This window comes from Pogoniulus pusillus, chromosome 1, assembly GCF_015220805.1.
Source record: "Pogoniulus pusillus isolate bPogPus1 chromosome 1, bPogPus1.pri, whole genome shotgun sequence".
NCBI lineage: Eukaryota > Metazoa > Chordata > Aves > Piciformes > Lybiidae > Pogoniulus > Pogoniulus pusillus.
In genome coordinates this window covers 43,891,995-43,913,287 of record NC_087264.1, presented here as the reverse complement: position 1 = coordinate 43,913,287, position 21,293 = coordinate 43,891,995, and the positions used below count along the sequence as shown (strand labels likewise).

The window sequence follows — 21,293 nt, the reverse complement described above, 5'->3', positions numbered from 1 at the left end:
TTAAAGCTGTTAGGCTATGTATTGTTAAATCTTGAGAGGACAGGAGTGAAAATGAAGCTAGGTACCTAGGAAGAAACAAGCAACAATCTTCCTGGGGCATGACACTGTTAAGTACAAAGCATGCATTGCCAGTCACATGGAAGATTGCAGTAGTCATTCGAAATCAACTGGGTTTAAGCAGCACGTTTGTGAGAAACATGATTTTCTTCTCAGACTAGGCTGGACAGTGGATTCCTCTGTAATGAATTTCAGAGCATTGCTAGCGTCCAGCCACTAGCACTAGGCTGGCAGATTTACCCTGCATTATCATGGTGAGCTTGAAATTTAGATTCCAGCCTTCTGTATTTATTGTGAAAAATACTTCAACATATCGGTGTATAGAAAAATGTGGAGCTACTTTATGTTGGGTTTGGGAGCACCAGTAATTTCAGTTAGTGAACAAGTCAAGCTATAAATGTGTTGACATAGTGGACAATGAATGGAAGGAATGCAAGTGTTCTTGGAGTGGTGCTGCACCTTTGGTATCTTCCTCCAATCCTCTGCCTCTGTGAGTTGTTAATTTAATGAACATTAATAACACGGACATAACACTACATCATATAAAAACCTCTCACCTCAGCAACACTATTGCGAGCCATAGGATGCTTTGAGCACAGATTAATTTCCATTCTACATTAGAACTCAAAAAAACTTCTACCACCTTCAAAGTCACAGTCTTTGATCTCAAAAAGCTCAGTGATCTGAGCCCTAGATACTCAGAAAGTCAACTAAAATTCAGGATTAGTCACAGGCTTCTGCTACAGGTAAATTCTCCTCAGCAAGGATGAAACTTGCATGTGTTAGAAGAACTTTTGCTGGGTCAGACTGTTGTCATGGCAGACCTCAAAACCACCTCAGAAATCATTACAATCACATGCTGCTAACTGGCTTTGGTAAGACAACTATGATACAGAAAACATCAAATGAGTAACTTAAAAAAATCAGTATGGAACTTCATCTTCTCTGAGTAACACAAGAAGTAGATAACCTTGAAAAGACAACTGAAGAAGCTGAAGCTCAAGCCTCAGCAGAAACCACTTTTGTCCTCATAGCTGGCCACAGTCAGAAAGTAATTTGTGACAAGATATTTTTCTTGGTAGATGATTGAAATTTGAATGCATCCTACTGATGTTGCCTTTATAAAGGGCAACATAGATAGAAGTCCTTTTCCTGTCTCAGCTACCAAATCAGTGTGAATTCTTAAGCATATGTCTTTTCAATTTTCAGGTTTCATACCTGTCAAATGCAGACAATTGAACTATATATTTTTCACACTATTTTTTTTCAACAGCTAAAGGTAAGTGGTTTCTGTGGACCTTCTGACATAGAGTAAATTGAATGTAAATGCTCTTTGCATTCTTAAATCCCTCACAAGGTGAGTAGGATGTAAATAAGTAGTATGCTTATATTGTTGATAAATAGAGACGCATAACTACTGTATCACTTTGCCCTGATAAGAAAGCTGAGCAAGTTCATTTCCTAGTCAAGGGTCAAACTGCTTTCAAGCTCTTTACAAAATGGGAGAGCTCCCTAAAAATGGACTTGTGTGTTCTAATTTTTATATATGTAACAATAAAAAGAAAATTCTACCTTCTCCAGGTAGAATTTTGTATCTATAGCTGTGAATGCTGAGCCAAATTTCAAGCTAGCAAGCAGAGTGAGGATACAGAAGCAAACCTCGATATATTTTATGTCTGGTTAATCACACAGCTGTAGAGAAACCTATGTCTCTGCAGACTCATCAGTTTGCCTCTCAAGCAGCATGAGAGTCCTCTAATTTTGCTGTTTCACTCATGCTGAAGCTAGTATCATTCAGTTTGGATTGAGCTCACAGGCAAGTTTTCAAACTTCCAAAATAATTGTTGCAGCAACTGGAGAAATGCATTTAGTAACAGCTGTTTCTGTAGTTACATTAATTTTTTGTGTCACTTATTAGCTTCAGAATAACTACATTCTGCCAGTCATCAGGGACATTTTCTTAAACAATGTCCAGCTATGAACTAACATATCCTGAAACCACTTCCCTGAAAAATCCTACAGCTTTGCCACATTCAAGTTACTAGACACATCACATTCAAGCTATTAAACATACTGCTTTGCATTTATGAGTTCTAGCATAGCTGATGTCTGACTCAAAAAAGAGACACACTGTTTGTTTTTACTGTCATCAGTTGATGATAGGTCTAACACATCAGGAATAGGATTTCAACCCACTCTATGCTACTAAGACAATTTCTGCCAGCTAGTGAAAGATTTGAACTTTCTGAAGCACAGCAATTGCTTCACCACACCAAAAGCTCTGGCAGTTTCATGTTGGTAGTGAGCATAATCGGCACAATGCCACAGGGAATATAACTTTTCCCTCAGAATCCCACTGTGTGTCTTGCAGCATGTTCTCTCTCTCACTGATGCTGCATTTCAGCTTACGCACTGCTCTCAAACACAGAAAATCCACATTCCTTCTGATCTTACTGACAGATGGGGCATTCTGATTCCTAGCATTAACATATCAGTGGCAAAATGTCTTATTATTGATTTAAATACAATTCAATGTAAGTAACTCTTCTTGTGGAAGGCATTCCTGGTTTTCTGTATTCCTGATGTCCAGTTACAGAGAAGAAATGTTCCCAAATTGTTATTTTGCAACGGATCATGGAAAAAGATAAGCTAAGGGTTGAGGTTCTGAAGTAAACCTTATCAAAGTTAAAAAAAAAAAGTCCCATTAACTTTTAGAAGGCTCTAAACATGGTAACAACAGAGCAGAAATGCATGCCATTATTTTTGTGGGGCTTTTTTTTTTTTTGGGGGGGGGTGGGGGGGTGGGCATGGGTGGTGTTATGTTTTGTTTTGTTTTTCAGTAATGAAATGAGATTAACTTTTATATTTGAGTTTAGAAATTTCAGAGTAAACAAAGGTCTCAAGTAAAACAAAATCTTCATAGTTCAGATCCCCATTTCTGATGGACCCCTATGTATTTGCAACAGAAATGCTAAGGTTCTTATGCATGAAGATAGAATAAAAATGTATATATGAGAAGCCAGACAAAACCCAATGTCATTAAAGGAATGTCACGAATTGTTAACCAAGAAAACACCTACTTTAAAATAGATGTAAAGCAAGATGAATACATTACTTGCATCAACACCAGAAGCCTGTTGTTCTGATAAGGCCACATCACAAATTATTTCTCAGCAGAAGTGTTGTGCTCTGACAGCAGGAGAAAGGCAACAAGCTACCGCAGACTTCGTGTGTCGTCTTCTATCTGTCATCCCAATGGGAATTTTGTCCAGCATTCGTGGAGGAGGAAACACCACAGTATCCCAAGGTAAAAGATCATGAATACTCCATTTGAGTTTTGAAATTTCTCTGGTTAATTTTTTTCCTTGGGCAAAACAATTGGTATTTATCAGCTAGTCTTTATTAGCAATTTTTCCTACTTGCTAGCCTATAGCTCTCTGAAAGGAGAGATGATGTTTATCTACTATATGTAAATGTTAAAGAGAGTTTCGTTGAGTGAGCCTGATGGAAACTCTTTGCTTTTTGGAATAGTAAAAGCCAGGCTCAGATCAAATAAATTTTCATAGGTAAGGATCTCCTGATTTCACATGGGCCCTGAAATTTAGACCAGAAATTTGTAGATTAAATAGTTTTCATTGGAAGTTCTTTAGACTTGTTCACTTTGCTCCTCTTCCATGGACATCCAGAAGAAGGGCTGGAAGGAGGAACCAGAAAATTACAGACTTGTCAGGGCCAGACAAGGTCATGGAACAGCTCATCTTGAGTGCCATCACAAAGCAACTACAGGATGGCCATGGGATCAGGCCCAGCCAGCATGGGTTTAGGAAGGGCAGGTCCTGCCTGACAACCTGATTTCCTTTAATGATCAGGTTACCTACCTGGTGAATGTAAGAAAGGCTGTGGATGTAGTCTACCTGGACTGCAGCAAGGCCTTTGACAGTGTCTGCCACAACAAGCTCCTGGCAAAGCTGGCAGCTCCTGGCTTGGACAGATTCACTTCGATATGGGTCAAGAACTGGCCGGAGGACCAGGCCCAGGGAGTGGTGGTGAATGGTGCCACATTCAGTTGGCAGCTGTCACTAGTGGTGTCCCCCAGGGATCAATGCTGGTCCAGTCCTGTTCATCTTTACTGTTGATCTGGATGATCAGTAAGTTTGCAGATGACGCCAAGCTAGGAGCAGGTGTCAATCTGCTGGCGAGTAGAAGAACCCTGCAGAAGGATGTTGACAGGCTGGACGGGTGGGTGAGGCCAATGCACTTTCCCCACAACAACCCCAAGCAGTGCTATAGGCTATGGACAGAGTGCCTGCAGGGCAGCCAGGCAGAAAGTGACCTGGGGGTACTGGTAGATAGTAGCTGAACATGAGCCAGCAGTGTGCCCAGGTAGCCAAGAGAGCCAATTGCATCCTGGCCCGTATCAGGAACAGTGTGGCCAGTAGGATGAGGGAGGTTATTCTGCCCCTGTACTCAGCACTGGTCAGGCCACACCTTGAGTACTGTGGCCACTTCTGGGCTCCTCAATTCAAGAGAGATGTTGAGGTACTGGAACTTGTCCAGAGAAGGGCAACGAAGCTGGTGAAGGACCTGGAACACAAACCCTAGGAGTAGAGGCTGAGGTAGCTGGGATTGTTTAGCCTGGAGGAGGCTCAGGGGTGACCTCATTGCTGTCTACAACTACCTGAAGGGAGGTTGTAGCCAGGTGGGGGTTGGTCTCTTCTCTCAGGCAACCAGCAATAGCACAAGGGGACACAGTCTCAAGTTGTGCCAGGGCAGGCCTAGGATGAATGTTAGGAGGAAGTTTTTGACAGAGAGAGTGATTTGCCATGGGAATGGGCTGCCCAGGGAGGTGGTAGAGTTGTGCATCCCTGGAGGTGCTCAAGAGAAGACTGGCTAAGGCACTTAGTGCCATGGTCTATTTGATTGTCTAGGGCTGGGTGCTAGGTTGGCCTGGATGATCTTGGAGGTCTCTTCCAACCTGGTTGATTCTATGACATGGTTGCTAACATAGTCACCATATTAAGAGTGGGTGACCTATGGGGAAAATATTTTGTGGGCATTTTTGCAGGAAAAAAGTATTTGATTTGTTTTCCCAAAAGTAAGATGATGGCTCTGACTGCAACGCTGGATTCTCATTTTCACCAGGCATTACTTTAAGGGCTGAGTAGCCATTCAGCTGAGTGTTTTTTTTAATACTGTTAACCATGTTAAGTACTCATGTAATGGAGTCTGACAATAATGGCTAACTCATTTGAAAGCCATCCATCATTGTCAGCATCTGGCAATACTCTACCTCATACATGCTTGCTCATACCCTGCAGTCTGACATGTCTTCTTTCATTAAAGCTCAATATCCCTATGTCTTTCTGACTTGCTTTGGTTTGTCATGTCATTTCATGTCATGACTGTGACAATTTTGTTTACAAAGTTTTCAGCATCCACCTCTACCATTTTTTTTCAGAAAAACTCTTTGCTTCCCCTTCAGTCACTTATAAAGTACAGTTAGTGTCTACAAAAGCCTTAATGTCACAGCATTTAATTTTCATAGCTGTGTTATTAAGCCCACAAGCTCCATGAGCAAGAATTCTATACTGGGAATGATTTTCTGACAGAAAATTCACTTTCTGCATTATCCAAATGTTTTGGAGAAAAAGCTAATTAAAACATTTTGGTTTGGCTTTGCTCATCCCCAAACACATTAATTGCTGTAAGGTATAAGTAAATGATGTAATTATTGTAATGAAACATATTCCAACCCTATTGAGCAGGCCTAAATTGAATAATTTCAGTTGCACTTCTTGCTGCCTTTAGACTTCTTGTATTGGACCCATTATTGCTGGAAATTATACATGCTGTATGAATTTATAAATTTGCCTTCTAAATTAACTTGATAAGTTTCTTTTCATGCACCTGGTTACAACTGAGTAATTGGCACTAAACTCTGCATCTTGCACTCATGCTCCTCTGGTTTTAAGAGGTAGATATAACTGTCTAAGAGACTCGATTGGTCAAACTAGGACTGTAACAAGCCTCTGGAGAAAGGTTTTTCTGAATCATGTGTTTAGATCTAAGTGCATAAAACCTGCCCAAGCTCCAGGCCACGGTACTGCTGTCTTGGCAACCACTTGTGTGATGCATATTTGTTTATAACCTAGCTATGTAAAATGGTGTGTTATGTAAATGCTGTTGGTTGCTATCAGTATGCTTGGGTGGATAGGTAAAGTGCAGAGAGCTATGAATTAAAAAGGGCCTGTTATGAGCTAGTTGGAACTGATTGCTGTTTTGCAGAAATACATGGTTTGCTGCATAAAACTCAGAGGGAAACTAGACATTGGAAAAATGAGACCTGCCAAAATTCTTGGCACTTATGATTACCAGACAATATGCTCAAACCAAACCTTCCCAGGTCAGGAACAAGAAATAATATTCAGAAAATCAACTATTCCTGAGCTAGTTATAAACTTTAATCAGCATGGATATCTGGTCTATGTGTGGAGCTTAGAATTTAGTATTAAACTGAAGGCTGTTGCCAACTATTTGACTAGAGAGGTCATGCTGTAAACTCCAATGACTATATATTGGCTAGATTTCTGGTGATCATGGTTCTCGACAACCAACTTAGAGATGGCAAGATACAGTCAACTGAACCTCCATCCCTTTTGCTTCTTGGCAAATTGCTTCTTGGTATGTTGAATATAACAAAATCAAGTGCTTCAGAGAGTCTTCAACTGCTTACATTTATTAGAGGTTTTTACAGGAAACCACAGGCACATATTATAGCTAAAATCATATGTTTAACAACACTACTTAATATCTTTGTAAGTGATGTGGAGGTTGAGTGCAAGCACACTCTGAAGTTTGCAGGTGGCACCAAAATGAGTGGGGAGGCTGACACTCCAGATGGGACAGCCACCCTCCAGGAAGACCTGGATAGGCTAGATGAGAGAGCTAGCAAGAACCTTCTGAAATTCAAGAGGGGCAAATACAGGCTCTTGCACCTGGAAATATATAACCCAGAATTGCAGCTCAGACTGGAATACAGCTGGCTGGAGAGCAGCTCTGTGGAGAGGAACCTAGGGGTTCCTCCAGTGAAGAGTGTTCTGCAGTGGCAAAGAAATCCAACAGGATGCTGGTTTGCATCAACAAGGACATAACCAGCAGAGGTAAGCAAGCCACTGTCCCACTCTACTCAGTGCTTGTCAGCCCACACCTGGAGTACTGTGTCCAGTTTTGGTCCCTGTCATACAAAAAAAAAAAAATGTGGACAGGCTGGAAAGTGTCCAGAGAAGGGTCATGAGAATGATCAGAGGACTGGAAGACCTGACACATGAGGAAAAGCTGAGAGAGCTGGGTCTGTTCAGCCTTAAGAAGAGAAGGCTTAGAGGAGACCTTGTTATCACATACCAGTACTTAAAGGGTGGCTACTAGGACAATGGAGACTCTTTTGACAAGGTGTCACATAGAAAAGACAAGGGGAAAGGGGCAGAATTACTCTTGGGGAGATTTCAGTTACAAAAGATTTAGACTAGGTCAGAAATTGTGTGGGAGTCAGAGTCTGCATCAACAAACCCAGAGCACTGTGGCTGTTACATACCCTAAGCTTAGCAGCTGGAATGAAATATTATATGGGGGACTTTATAAGGCTGAAAATTGCTAGGGTCAAATGCAGCTGTCCTGGAGCCCTGCATACCCCTAAGTCCCACTCCCCCTGTGGTTTGAACGGGTGAGGAGAGGGCCTGAACACACCTGTTTGCCGCTGCCCCGCGGGTGTGAGCGAACACGCCTGTCTGCCCCGGCCCCGCAGGTGTGAGCGAACACGCCTGTCTGCCGCTGCCCCGCGGGTGTGAGCGAACACGCCTGTCTGCCGCTGCCCCGCGGGTGTGAGCGAACACGCCTGTCTGCCCCGGCCCCGCGGGTGTGAGCGAACACGCCTGTCTGCCCCGGCCCCGCGGGTGTGAGCGAACACGCCTGTCTGCCGCTGCCCCGCGGGTGTGAGCGAACACGCCTGTCTGCCGCTGCCCCGCGGGTGTGAGCGAACACGCCTGTCTGCCCCGGCCCCGCGGGTGTGAGCGAACACGCCTGTCTGCCGCTGCCCCGCGGGTGTGAGCGAACACGCCTGTCTGCCCCGGCCCCGCGGGTGTGAGCGAACACGCCTGTCTGCCCCGGCCCCGCGGGTGTGAGCGAACACGCCTGTCTGCCCCGGCCCCGCGGGTGTGAGCGAACACGCCTGTCTGCCGCTGCCCCGCGGGTGTGAGCGAACACGCCTGTCTGCCCCGGCCCCGCGGGTGTGAGCGAACACGCCTGTCTGCCGCTGCCCCGCGGGTGTGAGCGAACACGCCTGTCTGCCCCGGCCCCGCGGGTGTGACCGAACACGCCTGTCTGCCCCGGCCCCGCCTGTCTGCCCCGGCCCCGCGGGTGTGACCGAACACGCCTGTCTGCCCCGGCCCCGCCTGTCTGCCCCGGCCCCGCGGGTGTGACCGAACACGCCTGTCTGCCCCGGCCCCGCCTGTCTGCCCCGGCCCCGCCCGTCTGCCCCGGCCCCGCAGGTGTGAGCGGGCGGAGCCAGGGGCCCTCCGCACGCGGGCTGCCCCGTGCAGCGCCCGCGGATTGGCTGCGCGCCTCGCGCCCCGGCAGGGGTAGCTCTGCTCTGCGCCTGGGCAGGGTATAACTGCTGGGCACTGCCCGCCTTGGGGTGTCCGCCTGAGAGCTCGCCCCCGCCTCAGAACTCTCGCCAGCCTGGATAGATTCTGCAGGAGGAGCCCCTGAGGACGGCTTCCCACCATTATGCAGGCTCAATTGCCCTTAACGACCCTCTGACGGCCTTTGGAAGAGATCGAGTGGACAAGCAGCTGCACCGGCCTTGTTTTCAGCCAGCCTCGTTCACCTGTGAGTAACTTTGGCTCAGCCTGACTAATACTGGGAAAATGCTATTATTTAATAGATCAGCCTTTTCCAACTTCTGACTTCCAAAATAGCCAAATTACCTATGGTACCCTTGTAGATCTTGTCAGCCTAACTGAATCTGCTGATTAGAACTGTCATAAATAACAGGCATAAACTTGTGTTCATGCAAGTTAAGGCTTTAATAGAGTTGCAGGAATCAAGCAATGTACAGGCCTGGGTGCGCAGGGAGACTCTGCTCTACCTTAACGCACACCTTTTGTTTTCAGTTTTCTCTTTTTATATCCTCTTCTATTACATATTCATTACTAATTCTAAGAAAAGGTTGGGTTTTGCTTATCAGTTCTAAGAATGGGAGGTGTCTCTTCCACGCATGTCTCTTTTTACTCGGTGGTCCCTCTGGTGGTCTTCAGGGATGAAGTAAGGGGTCTTCCTCAAGTGTCTGCTCCGTGAACTCCAAACTAGTCCTCGGTTTGCTCATGCCAAAGGCTGTCTCTTCCACCTGCCTCACTCCTCCACCAAGCTTTCTAGCTTCTAATTATTTATTGCTGTTATCTTAAGCCAAGTGTATGTTTTTGTGATGGTTGTGCAAGGAGGAGTGCAGCTCCATTCAAACCCCCTCTTCCTCCCTGTCTCGGGCCTCTTGCCACGAATTGATCGGATCAAGTATATATTTCTCACAGAACTGAATCAATTTCTGTACATAGTTTTGGGGGCGGGTTTTCGGGAAAGTTCCTGACTCGGCCGCGTTAATTCCCTGCCTCCACAACAGCAGCGCAGACTCCCTCAGGCAGCCCTCCCCGGAGTTCACTTTGTGTTCTGTTGTTTCGGGAGCACACAAGCAGATGTGCAGTGGTTGGTGTGTCATAGGTGCTCAAGGCAGTGGATACGTCTTGTACTTTCACACAAGTTTATTTTCTGTGTGCTGCGTTGTATCCGTTTTTCTTTCCTTGGTATGTACTATGCAAAAAAAAGTCTCAGCTTTCCAAGATCGGAGAAGGCAAGCAGTTTCCTCAAGGGTTCAAAAGGAAATTGTGACAAAGCCAAAAAAAGGCTTTTGGACCTTTTTGCCGCAACTTTTTTAAAGTGCTCCTTTTCAGAAACGGCTCCAGCACCTCATAGTCGCCACTGTTTTTCAGAGAGGAGCTGTTTGCCAAACTGAAAGAGGTTCAATTAGGGAAAAGGCAATCAGCCCTTTATGATTTCTTGCAGGAAAAGTAATGACCTATCTCAAATTTTCGTACTGGTGTAGCTGACACTGGTTAGTTTTGTTCCATATAAAACAAGGAAACGAGAGCTTGACAGTAACGAAGCATTGGTTTTATTTTTTACAAATCAGACAATTAGTAATTTTATGGCCTAAAAAGCACATTTTTAAACCTTGTGTGAGGATGTTACTGCTAGGCCTATTCTGGTGTCACCTTTACTAGAAAAAGCGAATGAAGTCTTTTCTGAATCTGTTCCTTTCTGAAGGGGGAAAGATCCTTGAAAACGAAGTGGGAAACTTGTTTCAGAAGATGTACAAGTCTTGTGGCAGCTAAAGCAAAAAGGAAAAGTGCCTGTGTACTCTCATCTTAGGTTTGTGCTTCACGCAGCTGACCTTTTTCTGAAAGTTTTGTATAGAGCTCATGAGTTGTCAAGACCTGTTTGACGTCAAGAAAAGCGCTACAGTCAGTCTCTCTGAGCCTCTACTGAAAAGGTTTAAATACATTTTCCTTGGGACTCTTTCCCCTAAAATCTTCACCCAAAAACCTCAGAAGCCACGTCCTTCAGGACTTTGTGATAAGCCTCATTTTTCTCCCCCATCTTCCTGTGCCAGGAAAGTCAGTCCAGCTTTATCAGAGGGGGGGAAAAAAAAAGAATCGTACTAAATAATCACATTAGGAAAATACAAGTAATAGGATTGAATTCCCACTAGGGCATCCTAAACTACAAAGAGCTGATAAAGTATCAGGTTATTACCTTTCTGCACTTGTGAGCCAGGTTTCAGAGTTGATGGTTTCAGCTTGGAGAACATCAGCCTCTGAGCAACTCTTTATACATTGGCCATACCCAGAGGCCAGTGCCTTTTGATGTTCCAACAGTGGGCTGCTCAGTGGGAGTCCAGGCTGCTTCGGATTTGCTTGTTTTGTCTTCCAGCAGGTGGTTGTGTATTTCATAGTAGTATCATCAGGGTTGGAAGAGTATTTCTTCCTAAACCAAACCAGGCATCTAAGATTTTTGAAAAGACAAATATTTATTGAAATTATATTTGCAAACTGGATGTAACTTGATAGCTTTGCAGATTTTTGTTTTTTTTCTGACCTGGGTAACATGGTTCCTGTTGCCAGAAAAAAAAAGGAAGGTTTGCTATTACTGTCTGAATAGCTGTGAGATCTCACTGTGTTCAAAATGGGATTCAGTCACATTGATAGAGCTTTCCTGTGACTCTATGTATGAAGACAAATCTTACCTCTGAAGTTTAAAATGAAAACTCTTCAATCTCAAAGTAGTAGTCAAATGCTTAAGCTGAACCATATTGCTGCTTAACTGCTTGTAGCCAATAGTTTGAAGTCTAAAATTTGATACCAATTATGCTTTCACACATCCAGTTTTTTATCAGAATTACCTTCTGAAAAACAAATCTCTTCCCCATTCTGCATTTTACCATGGTGCCTGGCCCTGAGCTTACTAACATCAAGAGATGTTTGAGGATTACGCTTTTAAACTTGTCTCCTTTGTGGTATGCCTGATAGATGTTGTTGCAGAACTCAGGAAAGCACAAGCAGCACTAAGAGAAATAGATGCTTTATTTTTATTAACGTACAAAACCACTCACTGCTGCTAATTTAAGTAGAGGTTGTGTACTTGGAACTTTGTAGAGCTGGGCTTCATGGAGCTGCAACCCCCCAAAAAGTGCAAAGGAATTAAATTATATTGCTGTCCAACAACTTCTAATGCAGCTGTGCAGCTCTATCACAAACCATGGCACATCATGCTTGGTCAGATGGTTTCTAGTTCACAGGAATAATTTCTGTGATGACCTCTACTAAACTGATCCGTGGAATGTTTCATCTTTTCACATCTTGGACATATAAATTACAGGAGTCAGGACCTGTTATATCATCCTAACAGCTTGCCTGCAGGAGGGGGTTTGACACGAATCTTTTCAATGCAGTGGAGATCATTTTATGATCAAGACCATCAGTCAGCATATAGTAGGCTTCTTAAAATAACATTATGACTATCAAGTTCTCTCCTTTTTTGCTTTGCAGTATTTCCCCAGAGTTCTCTGCCCAATGCCAAAATGCTATGTTATACAGGGGCTTCATGCTGCCCCCTGAGAGGTGAAGTATAGTGCTTCTGCTGTATATGCACCTTATTTGTGTTGAAAAAGCTCTGGGTATGAGTTTGAAATAATATCTACTGTCTCTATGAAGATCTGAAAATAAGACTCCATTTTGCATCACTCCTCAGAGAGAAAAAGTATTTCAGTTTTTGTGTAAAAAATCCTTGCCATTAACTGTTGGTATGAAACCATTAGGAATCTTCTTTAGTATTTTGATTATGTTCCCTTTTTTTTTGGGCTCAGGAGCTTACAACAGGCATACATCACAAGAGCATACAGCAGTGCTAAGAAGTACCAAAATCTGGCCACACTGGCACTTCCCAGTCATCCTTTTTATACTGACTGGATGAGGATTTTGTATATAAGTTTAATCTAACTAGTCAGCAGATGTTCATGAAGGGCAGAACCTGCTTGACAAACCTGATCTCCTCCTATGGCCAGGTGACCCACGTAGTGAATGAAGGAAAGGATCTGTCGGTTGTTTGCCTATACATTAGTAAAGCATTTGGCAGTGTCTCACATAGCACATTCTTGGAGAAAATGGCTACTCATGGCCTGGATGGGTGAACGCTTCTCTAAGTAAAAATTGGCTGTATGGCTTAGGCCAAGGAGTTAAATTCAGCTGGTAGCTGGTCGTTAGTGGTGCTCCCCAGGGCTCACATTTGGGGCCAATCTTGTTAAATGATTTTCTCACCTGGGCAAGGGAATTGAATGCACTCTCTGTATGTTTGCAGATGACAGTAAAGCTGGGTTTAGGAAGCATTGATCTACTTGAGGATAGGCAGACTCTACAGAGGGATCTGGAATGGCTACATTGATGGGCCAAGGCCAATTGTATGAGATTCAACAAAGCCAAGTTCCAGGTCCTGCACTTGAGTCACATCAACCTCATGCAATGCTTCAGGCTTGGGGAAGAGTGTCTGGAAAGCTTCCCAGCAGGGAAACACCTGAGGGTGTTTGTCCACAGCCAGCTGAACATGATTCAGCAGTGTGCTCAGGTGGCCAAGAAGGCTAACATCATCCTGGTCTGCATCAGGAGTAGCAAAGTTGGCAGGACCAGGGAAGTGATTTTGCTCCTGTCCACAGCACATATGAGGCCACACCTTGAGTACTGTGTTCATTTTGGGCTCCTTGCTACAAGAAAGGCATAGATGTGCTGGAGTGTGTCCAGAAAAGGGATACAAAGCCGTTGAAGAGTGTGGAGAACAGATCTGAGGAGTGGCTGAGTGAACTGTGGTTGTTTAGTTTGGAGGTAAGAGGCTGAGGAAAGATTCACTCTCTACAACTCCCTGAACGAAGGTTGCAATGAGTTGGGTGTCAGTCTCTTCTCTCTAGTAACAAGTGATAGGATGAGAAGAAATTACCTCAGGTTGTGCCAGAGGAGCTTTAGGTTGAATGCTAGAAGAAAGTCGTTGACTGAAAGCATTACTAAACACTGGTATAGGCTGCCCAGGGAGGTGGCTGAGTCATTATCCCTGGTGGTATTTAAAAGATGCATAGATACGGTGCTAAGGGACATAGTTGATCACCAGCTTAGGTAAGGTTCGATAACTGTTGGTATTGACGCTCTTAAACCTCTTTTTCGACTGAAAGAATTAAATGATTCTGTGATTCTGTAGTGTCCTGCAGGTCCAAATAGGACATACAGAGATCTGTAATTTTCTTAAAATCTATTTTAAATGAAGTTCTGATGACATAAAACATCATTGAAAGTTTGTGAACCTAGCTGCTCATATGCAAGAAACAGAAACCAGAGCTGACTAGAAATACGGGATGCTGACTGAGCAATTTTCATTGTCACACTGAGTAATAAAAAGATATGATAGGATAAGAGAAGAAATGGAAATTAGATTAGAAAATCTGCCTATTGCATTTCATGCTCCTGCACTGTCATCCACTGTGACGTTCAGGTGTTATACAAATATTTTGACAGATGTAAAAGATTGTCATTTCAACAGATTCCTTTTTCAGAGTATCTGAAGCCATTTTTAGCCTGTCACACTGATGTACATCTGGACTAGCCATGCTGATTTTTCTGGATTTGCATCACATTCACACCTGCATTTCCCTGTAAAAGCAGGTGTGAAAGCTTCTTTTGATAAGAGCTATTTTTAAGCCCAGTATCTGACTACAATTTGTGTGAAGTGGATTTCATGAGAAAGAATAGTAGCATGTAAACAGAAAAGCCAAATGTTTGTTGTATGGCCTGGTGTGTGCAGAAGCTTCTAGCTCTCAGAACAACATCCTCTGGCACACTCGTTATGTGCCCAGGATCGTGACAGGTCTGTGGAGTACAAACTAATTATCTCAAACAATTGTGCCTGCTCATTTCTCGCATGAATGGATAACATCTTCAGTGGAGCTGGTCACATATCATCACTCAGGTTTAAGGGATGTTTTGTGGCTATTCATAAAGAGGAAGAGTGAAAATATGGCCAGTTTCACATCTTATAACTGCATCTGCAGTCCCAGGATAATTACCTACTAAATACACTCTGAAATCTCTTTTAGATGCAGCAGGTGAAAAGTGCAAAATGTGGAGGATAAAGGAATATCTCATGTTTACAGATGATTTAGGCACCTTTTCCCATAGTCCAAGCACTTCTGTGTCAGCCCCATAAAAGTCTAGTCATACAAAATGCTGAGTAACTCCTACAGCTAATGTTGAACCCTATTTTCAGACAGTTCAGTAAGGATCAATTTTGCAAGGTACTGTGCTATCTTTGAACAAGCTGACTCCACACAAACTCAGAGGAGCCTTCTAGACATGTTTGAGTAGTCTCAATAGTAAACATGGTCCAGACACCTGGATGTCAACAAGGACACACAGCACAAAAGTGTGGAGCAGAATATGAAGCAGTGCTGCTTTTCCTTTCAATAAGGAAAGTTTGGTATAGAATTACCAAACCACGTGTCTGTAAAAAAACATAGTTGTTATCTTTGTAAAACAAGATTGCTAAGGACAGGGAAGAGGGACAATGAAGTAGTTATCTCTGTAACAAGAAAGGGAAGTCTACAGTCCAGGGAACCTGGAAGCTAAGGGAGTTTGCATATGTGTATCTATATACATTTCCCTGCTTACTGAGGGACTCCTTTGAACTAATGGCTGGAACTGAGAAACAGTGACTGGGGTGAAGAATGCACTGGTATTAATGAGGTATCACATTAAAAAGCCAAAACATAGCAGAAAGACAACAGGTTTTCCTATCTGGCATAAACACTTGCTGGGAGAATATGGACTAACCATCTGACTTTTGGGTGTTTTGTCATTTTGGTTTAGAATTTTTGTGGCTAGGAGCTACTTCATAGCTGTTCATAGTATTACCAAAGTTAATGTTCTTGACATTGTCAAGACTTGGTCCAGAAGACTGCTGAAAGTAGAAAATAATGTAAGCAGCAAGTTATTTGTGAAAAAGGGGAAAAGAAAAAGAAAAGCCATTGCTGATTTCATTTTTAAAGAATAAAGTTCTTCAGTGAGCATTTAAGCACTGTAAACCTCCCCATTTCAAACATCCACATCTCTCATCTCTACCTCCCTTCTGTGTTTTTGTATGACAGCTCCCAAGAGCATTGCCACTACACTAAATCATATGAAGGACATTTCTCAGTGTCTGCCTGTTTTTCATTCTCTTGTAGTAAAGTCATTATTCTTTGGAGCTGCTGGTCTCCTGGAAAGCAAACCAGATTATCTGAACTCAAAACTCCTGATTGTGCTGGAGCCCAGGCTCCCTTGTGAACACCAGGATGCTCTGAACAAATATGTGGATGCTGGAATGCTGTCTGCGTTTGTCTGGTCCCAGCTGCCAACTGCTTTGGTGTCCCTCTGCTCTTATGTATTCTACTGTCTTCCTCTTGTCCTGCATGTCTGGAAAAAATATTTAGATGCTTTCTGAGCTGGTTGAGTGGTTTTTTGTTTGTGATGTTTTGGGTGTTTTTTTGCACAAGCTTCTGTTGTTCATTCTGTAAGTGGCATTGATGGACATTGCTGCCTTCATTGCTAGCTGGAGGAGTCTCAGTGATGTGCCATGAGGGATGACGAGTACTGAAAGCCCTGAAGCTTTGAAGGTCAGTGCAAAAATAAAGGAGAGAGAAAGCATCAGGATTTTTCTCTCACAGATAAAGCTGATTATCAGAGCACAGTGTTCCAAAAAAGACTGGATGAGGCACTTAGTGCCATGGTCTAGTTGATTGGACAAGACTGAGTGATAGGTTGGACTGGATGATCTTGGAGGTTTCTTCCAACCCAGTTGATTCCACGCTTCTATGATTACTTGGCTAGACACTTCCTATTACTTCTGAAAATGATCTTTCTGACTCAGACTCGCAGCCAATGTTTCATCTATAGCTGAAGCTGCTCCTTAGGTCAGACCTTGAGACACAGAAGAGAGGCAATGCAGAGAGGCAGGTAGACAGTTCCCTGGAGGAACTCTTGAGTCTTCCTGCCGTTTTGATAGATGTTCTTGTGTAGGTTTCACTCTCTCTTCCTCTCTCCTGTGCTTGTGGTTTTAGTGCTGACACTCACCTTGGAGCTGCCAGCCAATGGCACTGCAATAAATGGGCTGTGAGTCTGGTTACAAAAAAAGTTGTTATTCAAATATGCAGTAACCTTACTTCATGGGACAGGCACTCAAACCCAGGGTGGCTCAAAACTCAGATTACTAAAAGGACTTAATCTGAAAAGAATATGACATCTTTGAAATTTTCTCTGTATGAGAAACTGCCAAGAGCAGACTTACAGAATGCCTGAAAATATGCCAAATTATGAGTTGAACTGAAAGAAGTACAAAGACAATGCTGAGTGGTTAGTACAATTTGTAAATACACAATTAAATAGCTCAAATGTATTGCAAATACACAGTAAACGTGCAATATCAAGGCACAAATGTGTATAGGGGTTCAGGCTGCCTGTTTCAGACCGTTACAAATGACAGTTGTGACAGTCGGTGGTGTTACTGCTGAGAAGCTGCAGGAGTCCTCTATGCAAACATTTACACTGTTAAAGGTTATGTTGTTTCAATGACAACATGCTCCTTATTCACAGAGAAATGCAATTCACAGACTTAATTATAGTAAAAAACATATAGTCATTTTAGGAGCTTAAGATTTCATTTTTTTCATCAGGAAATAAATTGATTCATGGACAGGATAAAAGAAATAGTCTGTATCGGGTTGGAAACTTGAAGTCTCATCATATGCATGGTGTTTGTCAGGAAAACAAAACATTTAGTAGGAAAAATAATCTAATGTGAAATTTTCCAAACTGAAACTTATTTCTCCCTCCCTGTGTCCTCTTAAGTGACTTGGGAGCAATCGATCACTGTGCTTTAGTTATCCTGCGAGCAAAGCCACACAGAATTTGAGCCGAGGCAAAAGAAATTATCTTGACTCTGATCTCTCATTTGGATTCCTGTTTCCCACTGGAATCAATCTGCAGCATTTCAACAAGTCTCATATTCAGAACAAGCTATGCTCTTGTCTTCTATCTAAAATGTCTTGTAAAGATATATCAACCTGAGTACTTAATTACACTAATTCTGAAAACTATGATGACTATTTTCGTTGTACAAAATGACAAAGTGAAGCAGAGTTGCTGATGGCTTGTCAAAGTTCACGTGCAAAGTAAGCATGTGAGAGCTGGAAGAGTTGGAAGCCTGGATTTGAGTCCTTGGTTGGAAACACATATGAAAACACAGCAGGTATGACTTAACAACAGCTTGGAAAAACAGCTTTACTAGGAAAAAGAAGCAAAGTCCAAGTAGGGCACATGAACTTGACATCCCAGGTCCTCTAAATACCTTATTGAATGATGAGACAAGGGTGAAATGTGAAAGATATTTATGTAGCTTGCTAAGGGTACAACAAAGTGAAAGGAAAAAAAAAAGGGAGGAAAAGATTGATTGGGTAAGTCTGTGAGCTTGACATCAAGGGTTAGGACTTGAGAAATGGATTAAAGATTAGCCTGGAGACTGATAGGACACAGGGGATGTCAGTGAAAGATAACAGTTAAGAGTTAAAAAAAGGTAGCCAGCTGAAGGCCACACTTCTACTTACTTTGGGTATAAGTCATCCAAAGATGCATTCTGTTTCAAACTGCTGAGATGTGCAGGTGACTGGCAAATATGAGGACAGTGTGGAAAACATGAGAAATTCAGGAGAGAGTGCAGGCCCAGGTTTATAATTCTTCAGACACCTGAAACATGTACCTGTGTTCAAGCGTGTTTTGAAATAAGGAACACAGGGAAATTCTCTGATTCATCATGTGTTGATAGTGGTTCTGTAATGTTAAAAACAATTCTGAATTTTATAATGCTTCCTATGTAAATAGATTTAAAAGATCTTTCTTATGTTTTTTTCCTAAATCACGTTACTTTTGTCCAGTGTCTAGAGTAGTGGCTGTCTGCAAGTGTTTGGAGAGTTTTTCTGCATCTGACCAGAAAGGAGAATTTAGGTCTTAAAACTTCACTTTGGAAGCATGACACTAGAAATAACATAACTTCGTGGAAAGTGCTTCAGGTCAGCTAATGCTTAAACCATCAAGGTTGTAAGATCATAGAGTCAGTTAGGGTTGAAAGGGACCACAAGGATCATCTAGTTCCAAAGCCCCTGCCATGGGCAGGACACCCTATCCTAGATCAGGCTGGCCACAGCCTCATCCAGCCTGGCCTTAAACACCTCCAGGGACGAGGCCTCAACTGCCTCCCTGGGCAACCCATTCCAGGCTCTCACCACTCATGGTGAGGAACTTCCTCCTCACAGTTGTACTATAGCTGACAATAAGGGTGGGCTCGTCCCAGCCTCTTCTTGGGTTAGTAATAATCCAGTTAAAATCAGGTAATTCACAAGTAGACTGTTTCTAGACCAAATAGTCTAGGAAAGGTTGTTTGTCACTCTAGTATAATGCTGAGAAATTGGGCTAGGGTGAAGCTGCCAACGGGGCTGCGCTTCTGCCCTTTGCTGAAAGCACAGAATGACAGCATAGCTCTGTCTGAGAGTATGATGTCATTTTGTAAGTACACTCTTATGTGCATGTGCTCACTAGTGTAGCTTTTTCATCCACACCACCACTGTCTTGGTATTCTGTTCACATCCAAAACCCAGCCCAGTTTAAATGTACCCCCGTTGTGACACCTTTATTTCTCAAATCCATCCCGAGTGCGTGGGAAGGAATCATTGTGGCATTTTGGTTTTAAATGGAATCTGATCTCTGTCAAGATCTCTGATCAGGGCTTTATATTAACAGCTTTCAGTTTACTAATAATTTTTTCTCTTGATCTTCAGGTGCTAACCATTTATGTAATCAACTATAGTACCTGGATAGGCTCTTTTATGTGTTAGATTGCTATTGTTTGCCAAGAGTAGAAAAAATCAAGCTTAAGTGGATGTCTGATGAGAGACTAAATTGTTAGCAAAGGAAATAAACCCAGCCATGTTATAATGTAACCACAGCTCATTTAGACTTTGACAGCAGTTGAAAATGAATGCTTCATCAGAAGGTGTAAAATTTGCCTAGTATAAATAATTCTATCTCTTTATGCCAGAAGATTTCTTTCTTATCTAAACTTATGCTCATTTTATGCCAGGAAGCTTGAATGCTAATAACGTTAATGTTCTTTGCAGTAACATTAATTAGGAGAACATTTTCCATCTACAAAATCAAAACCAATGCAGTACAGAACTTGACAATTTTAATAAGAAAATCAAAAAACCAGTGGGATACTGAGCCTCACCCCACTGAAAACCCAGTTGGCAGGATTTTGGATTAGCACACAGCTGGCTTTCAGTGAGCTGTTTTGGTACACTTACGTGGTGAAGTTGCAACTTCTGCAGAGGTACTTTTTGGGTTCACTTGCCCCAGTGTAATGTTCTGGAGGTGTCTCTGCAGCTTGCTGTTTTTGATGGTGAGTCTGGTAGTGTTTATCTCAGGAATGGCCCACAGATATCTATTATTTGTTATTACTGAGTTTGGATTCCTGCTGGCATCTCAGACACCACCATGTTTAGGCTGATGCTGAGGCAGGACTCAAATGTCTGCCTGGATTCATCCTTCCTTGGTATGGAAGCTGTTATTTCTGTATTGTGCCCTGAGACACAGCCCCTAGAACTGGGGTTTTCCCATTGTGCAGTAAATGGAGAATTAGAGCTGTGTGGGATACTTTACAGGTAGGGAAAAGAATAGAGGCTAGAAGTTATCTTTTAGAGTTCAGCAGATATCTTTTAAGTGTTCCAAGTCCTATCTTCAGACTTGCTGCCTACATCTGAAGGTCCCTGAGGTCCCTTTATACAGTATCAGAGAGACATAAAGAACTGTTCAGCAATTCCCAGCCCCTGGGTGCCTAACATCTTGCAGTGCCTCAATTTTGAGCACAGTGTACTTCAGGTACTTAAAAAAAATGTCCAGAATGCTGCTTTTGTATCAAGTTTATAAGAAACTGGTGAGATTTTCCAGCCAAGACAAATAGATTCTTACCTCCTGTATAAGTTTCAGCTCAGAGAGGGAGAGAGACATCTAAAAATAGAGCTGGATGCTTTCAGATGTTTTGTGGTGCAGCTGAAGCCTACAGGCATCATCTAGGACAGTATTTACTGTTATTTTAACACAGACCACTAGGTGGAAAACGTTTTCTGAGTCAGAAACAGTGACAGCAATTACAATGCACCATACTTTATAGAAGCTAGAATAATCCAACACTGATATCTAGGTTGACCTAGTGAAAAAAAAATCCTAAAGTCAGGATTTTAGCTTGTGACAAACTTTCAATATCTAAGTGATTTTAGTGAAGGAGTTGAATATGGTATATACTGTCAAGGCTTAGGGCTGAGCCAGCCACTAAACAGTGACAGATGCTCTCTGTTAACCTCTCTCCCTTCTCAAAGGGGAAAAGAAATGGAATAAAGGACAGACGATAGCTTTGATGACAATAATAATAAAAATATATACAAAATCAATATAAAATCCAGCCCTCTTGACAACAAGGATGTCACTGTCATCATGAATGTTGTGAGCAGGGAC

At 42.7% G+C, this 21,293-nt stretch overlaps 2 long non-coding RNA genes across 3 annotated transcripts in view; both read left to right on the top strand.

The window, feature by feature from the left end:
- The first annotated feature begins 1,266 nt into the window (after positions 1 to 1,266).
- LOC135179334 (uncharacterized) lies at positions 1,267 to 7,307 on the top strand. The gene is made up of 3 exons (XR_010303983.1): positions 1,267 to 1,336; positions 3,235 to 3,364; positions 6,912 to 7,307. It is a non-coding gene; the product is annotated as an uncharacterized LOC135179334 (long non-coding RNA).
- Positions 7,308 to 8,693: 1,386 nt separating this feature from the next.
- The window catches only part of LOC135179338 (uncharacterized), a 47,979-nt gene continuing 35,379 nt past the window's right edge, over positions 8,694 to 21,293 (top strand). For both annotated transcript variants that reach the window (XR_010303985.1, XR_010303984.1), the window contains exon 1: positions 8,694 to 8,940. This is a non-coding gene — a long non-coding RNA (uncharacterized LOC135179338). The remainder of the gene's footprint in view (positions 8,941 to 21,293) is intronic.